Source organism: Furipterus horrens, unplaced genomic scaffold, assembly GCF_987537825.1.
Source record: "Furipterus horrens unplaced genomic scaffold, mFurHor1.1.pri manual_scaffold_3, whole genome shotgun sequence".
Classification (NCBI taxonomy): domain Eukaryota; kingdom Metazoa; phylum Chordata; class Mammalia; order Chiroptera; family Furipteridae; genus Furipterus; species Furipterus horrens.
This window is the reverse complement of record NW_028327173.1, coordinates 147,855,779-147,861,778: the sequence shown is the minus strand read 5'-3', so window position 1 is coordinate 147,861,778 and position 6,000 is coordinate 147,855,779. Positions and strand designations below refer to the sequence as shown.

At 44.0% G+C, this 6,000-nt stretch overlaps 1 protein-coding gene across 2 annotated transcripts in view; it reads left to right on the top strand.

Annotated features, from left to right (window-relative positions):
* Positions 1-3,290: 3,290 nt before the first annotated feature.
* Positions 3,291-6,000, top strand: part of INO80 (INO80 complex ATPase subunit) — a 131,703-nt gene continuing 128,993 nt past the window's right edge. For both annotated transcript variants that reach the window (XM_090270437.1, XM_090270436.1), the window contains exon 1: positions 3,291-3,341. The gene's annotated coding sequence lies outside the window, so the exon portion shown is untranslated. The remainder of the gene's footprint in view (positions 3,342-6,000) is intronic.

Here is a 6,000-nt window from a genome sequence, read left to right as displayed (position 1 = left end):
AAATCAAGATATTTATGGAAAACAATTCTCCATTTAAATCCAAACTACAAAGAAATTGTGGAGTAAATTTTATATAATTTTTGAATCTGTAAGGCAGTGATTTCAACCTTTTGTTTCTCATGGCACACATGAGATAAGTAAAAGAAGAACAAAGTGCCTTTCAAACTTAGAGCAGAAAATTACTAAGCACCCCTCCCGAGCTAGCTGTGACCTGCCCCAAGACTTATATGCCCCAGATGGAACTAGAGTTAGGCAACCATGAAACAAACAAGGCCTCCAGTCTTGCAGGACCCGAGCCAATACCTGTGCAAAAACAGTATCCATCGCTGGCCATGTACCTGATCACAAAGTTCCCTATTATCAGAGGCAACTGAGGTATAGCTGCCAGTATCCTGCTGAGACCTGGTTTCTCCCCACTGACCATTTTCCAGGAGCAAGGGCCTTAAATCTCTTGGACTTTCTGTTCCCACAGCAACCATCCCTAACCAGAGAGCATTGTTATTTCACCTACATCCTGGACTCTGGAGCTGACCACCACGGTGACTCAGTGGAACCCATCAGTTTTAGATACCTTGTGCTTAGAATGTAACTCTGGAATACCCAGCCAATGGGAAAACAGGGGAGGCACCTTGTGTTAGGGCTTAAATACTACTGTCTGTTTTGACAACAGTGTGTGCCTACCTTTGGTAGCACACTTGTTTCTGCAGACTTGTGAATAAACGTCTCGCTTTGCTGCTGAAGTCCTGTGACCCGGTGTCTTACTGTGAGCGTTTCTTACACATAAATTACTAAAATTCTGTAGTACACCAAAAAATATATTTTTTGATGATCTGACAAAAGATAGATATAATTTTAATTTATTCAAACCATATGGCTATTGTGCTCACTGTTGTCATTTTTTAATATGATGATCTAAGGGAAAAGGGGTCAGTGACCTTGACTAAATAGGTATTGCATATTTTAAAAATTCTTGTGGCACACTGGTTGGAAATCATTGTTCTAAGGCAAAGAATGTACACGGACTTTTAATCAATAATCTAAGACTGTATTAGAGATTGGAAAAAAACTGGACTTTAGCATAAAAAGTTATAGATCAAAGATGTAGCAAGCTGTACATCAGTTCTGTGATTAGATGAGAACAGAATAATGCCCTTCCACCCTTCCCCCAAAGATGTTCACAGGACCTATGAATATGTTAAGTTCCACTGCAAAGAGACATTAAGGTGGAAGGTAGATTTAAATTTACTAATCACTTGATTTAAAATAGGGAGATTATTTTGGCTTATCTGGGTGGGCCTGATATAATCACAAGGATCCTTAAAAAACAAACAAACAAAAAAGCAAATAAAACCCCAAACCCCAAGAATCCTTAAAATGATAAGAGTTGGTCAGATATGTGAGGCAGACCCAAACTTCCATTGCTGACTTTGAAGCTGGAGGAAGGCAGCCAGGAACCAAGGAATGCAACCAGCCTCTGGAAGCTAGAAAAGGAACTAAATTCTTCCCTAGAGCCCTGCCTACAACTGGCTTTTAGCCCAGTGAGACCTGTGTCAAACTTCTGACCTACAGAACTCTAAGTTAATAAATTGTGTTGTTTTAAGCCACTATTTGTTAGCTCAGCAACAGGAAATGAAAACAACCTACATTTGAACTTTAAAGGACTCTACAACTTGATCCCTGTCTAAATTACTTTCTTTTTATCTTTTCCTTTTGGTCTATGCTCCAGACATACAACTCACTAATACCCATATATTATCCTAGTTGGTTGCAGGTGTTCATTTGGGGGGTGGTGGTGTATGAAACATTACTGTTTCTATGGTTCAGTCCAATACAAAAAAGATTGGCCAGTCCCTCACCAACCTACCTGGTTGCCATGCCTTCCTCCCCCCCCCCATCTTTTCCATATAGGAAATCAATTATTTTTAATTTCTGGTTTATTCTTGTATTTCTTTTGCACAAATGAGCAGATACAGGTGTTTTCTTATGCCTCCTTTCTTACACAAAGGGTAATTATTTTGCTTTTAAGCAAAACTAACTTTAAAATCCAGTGAATTTAGCACAAAAAGTCTACTTATTGATTGAGCGAATGTTGTTCTGTTTAAATACTAACGGCCAGGTTGAAATGAATTAAGATTTAGAACCGAGGGAATTGAAATAGCATAGTTAGCTTTCAGGAAGTTCAAATCCTTATCTGCAGTAAGGCTCTATACACAGTAGGTCATCGTGACAGATCCTGGTTATTGAGTTCATTAACTTTAGTAAATACCGGTAGCATGGGGCTCAACTATGGAGTTGGCACAGACAAATCAAGTATCCCCTTTTCAAAGGCTCATGGGTGACAGGTATATGAGTTCCCAAGTCCTTGAATCCTAAAGCCCTCGCTTAGACATATTGTCTAACTATGTTACAGAATCGCGGTCTTGGTCTCTGAGCGTAAAGGGGAGCTCCGAGGTATTGTTTAAGAGTTCTCCACATAGCAAAGACTTCCCTGACGCTGTACGACTCTGCCCAAAGAGGCCACAAACAGAGTAAAGTATCACACCAGAACCTATCCTTTCCCTCAAGAGGGGTCTTCTGTGTTCGGTAACCCCTAACACACTAACCACAAGCACCCTCGCATTCCCTGCTTGCGGGAACCAATATTCCCAGGATCCCGGGCCGTTTCGATTGACGTTACTTCCGGGAAAAGTAACCTTTCTTCAGCAGTTGCTGGCCTGCAGAAGTCACGCGACATTTCCTCCCGCGAGATCTGCTTGCTCACTCTTGCGACGACATCCTCATCCTCCTCCCCTCCGCCTTTCGGCAATCTTCGCCAGTCCCAGCCCCGACCAATCTGTACTCTGATGGCATGGATCAGGGTCTGCCCCCCGAACCCCGGTCGACGCGGGGCGTCAGGCGGCAGCGGCGGGGTGCGAGCTGCTCGAGGTCGACGGCAGCGGCACTGCGGGAAGCCACTGGCTGGCGACTAGCAATGAGCGTGGGCGGGGCAGGGGTAAACCAACTGAGTAGCGGCTCGATTGTTCTGGCCTGGCTATGGCGCCTCTCCTCCCCCCCGCCATGGCTCCCCGTGTCCCTGCTCCGCTCCTCTCAGTGAGTGAAAGTGGCCGCCGCCGCCGCCGGCCCAGCGCCCGCAGCCGCCTCAGCGCCGCCGCCATCTTGGGGTCCCAGGAGCCGCCGAAGGAGCGGGCTAGGAGCGTCCACGCTCAACGCAGTCACCGTCCTACGGTCTCAGAGAGCGAACCGCAGCTCCACCGTCGGCGGGGCGACCCCCCCCTCCGGACCCCGCCCGCACCCCGCCCCCCCTCCGCCGCCGCCGCGGCGGCGGGGCCCGGCGGCCCGAGGTGAGGCGACTAGACGTGGGCGGGCGAACGGAGTGGGGGTCGGGTAGGCCCCGTTGCGCCCCTCTCTGCGGGCGACGACTGGGCCGCGTCTTAAAGGGGCCGTCGCCCCCGGCCCTTGGATTTGTTGGGGTTAGTGGGGAGGATGGGTGTGAACACTCCGCAGGGTTGGGACCTTCGGGACCTGGGCCTTGTTCTTACCCTTTCATATTTCTGGAGACCCGGGTCACACGGTGACCTCAGCCAGCCGAGGAAGCCTGTGGGGCGCCCACACGTGGGGAGTGTGTTAGACCAGGTGCACGTGGGACCTGGTGGGGCGGTGTCGGGCTAACACGTGTGTGGTTTGGGGGGTGGGGTGGGGCAAGGAGGGGGTTTTTTGGGCTCAAGTGGGAACCCTGTGAGAGTTATACTTATCCTTTAAAGCATTTGAGATCTAAGGGCTTGATAGTGTGTCAGTTTATGGGGAGCAAGTTGGGGTATCTGTCTATGGTGCATGCTGCTTGTTAGTATTGGTTGGGGGCAACTTAACACGTGCACAGACTTAGGAGTGTGTAGGTGACACTCTTGGCCTTTAGGCTCTCCTAAGGGCGTCTAGGGAAGTGTCATCCTATTTGACATTCCTGCTTGAGCTTGCTAGTGAAAAGTACTACTTCCGTAATCACTGAGGGTAGAAGCCCCCTACAGTTTGGGAGTGATAGAGCCTCAGAAGGCACTCACTATTTTAGTTAACGGCCAACTGTGCCGTATTCTTTGATTTCATACACTGTTTAGTTTCATGTTCCTGTACTTGTTGGTGTGGGAGAGGGAATTAGGGGGTTGAACCCGCTAACATCACTGGTAATCAGCTTACTTTTCCCAGTCAGTGACTTCCATGATTTCTTTGCCGAGAAAGTTTTCATTGTGGTTTTACCAGGGCGGTTTTTAAGTCATTTTTTAAAGTAACAGCTTTATTGATGTATAATTTGCATACCAAAAAAAACTCACCCTTTTAGAATGTGTCCAGTTCTGTGATTTTTAGTATACTTGTAGAGTTGTATAGCTATCACCACTATCAGAATTTATCACACCAAAAAGAATCCCATTTAGCAGTCACTTCCTATTCCTCCTCATCACAGCCACTAGAAGCTAATCTATTTTCTGTCTTTGTAGATTTGCCTGTTTTGGATATTTTTTTGTATAAACCGAATCAAACAAATACTCTTGTGACTGACTTCTTTCACTTAACATATTTTTAAGGTTCATCTGTGTTGTAGCATGTGTTAGACTTTTGTTCCTATAATCCATTTACATTGTGTTTTGTGCTTGAAATGTACAAGCTTTTCATATAAAATGACAGTTTTGAGATTATATATGGTAAAAGTTGGATACCTATTAGATTCTAAAATGAAATTATGTTTTTAAGTATTGAATTCCATGATTTTAGTTTATTCTTTTTCTCTACATTTCTGTTTCAAAAGAATCCAAATCAATTTTTAAAGATCTATGTCTTTTGATAGGAAATAACTGTTAACAGCACAAATGTGATTAGAAAAGGTTATGACAAATAAAAACATTTTGAGTGGAAATGTGATTGTCTAAGCAACCATAAACTATTGTGTTATAATTTCACTTAATGTAAGTTTGTCATAGTATGACTGAGGCAAACTATAACAGTTTTTGACTGGTGCTACATGTGTAGACACACAACAAGGAAAGTAATACTAGACACTGCTTCTGCTGGCAAGAAGGTTAAACTGGCTTTGGGATTTAACATCTCAATATACAAGTTCACACAAAACAAATGCTGGGATGCAGTAAAATTTAGGGAAGGTAGAATGAAATAGAGTTAATAGGAAATTTTGAGTTTAAGAAAATAAGTGAAACTGATGACAAGCTTAAAAGTTTCATCTTAAGTAAAAGACTTCTCTTATTAAAGATTTTATTCATTTTTTAGAGACGGGGGAAGGGAGGGAGAAAGAGAGAAAGAGAGACATCAATGTGTAGTTGGCTCTCACACACCCCCAACTGGGGACCTGGCCTGCAACCCAGATACGTGCCCTGACTGGGAATTGAACTGCTGACCCTTTGGTTCACAGGCTGGAGCTCAGTCCGTTGAGCCACACCAGCCAGGACTTAAGTAAAAGACTTTTGATACAATATCATGCGGAGGATGGGAAGAAGATAGTCTCTAATACTTGAATACATTTTATGGGCACTAATCCTAATCATGAGGGCTCCAGTCTCACTTGGTGATACCATTGCCTTGGAGGCAGGATTTCAACATGTGAATTTAGGGGGGACACAAACATTCAGACCATGCCTCTACATTAAGTCAGAAATTCACTTAGAGAAGCATTGAATTCACTTGCTAATGATACAGTAGGTTTGCTTAGGATTGAAAAGTTGGTCACAAAGAAGCTTAATGCCTGTGTTTATAAGTACATAAGAGATTTCCATTTATATTTGGTCAGAAGTAGGAAATCAGTAATAGTAAATGTAGTTAACTTAAATATTAAAAAAATTACTGGGACTAAATGTTTTATATATTTTGAATGGACTAAAGGACAGTGAGTAAACTGTATGACATGCCTTTGTAAATCTTCACTACCAGGTATTGACAGTCTGCGTCATGGTCTCGAGAACAAGTAGGGCTCTTACATTTTGTTTTATGTGCACTGGACAC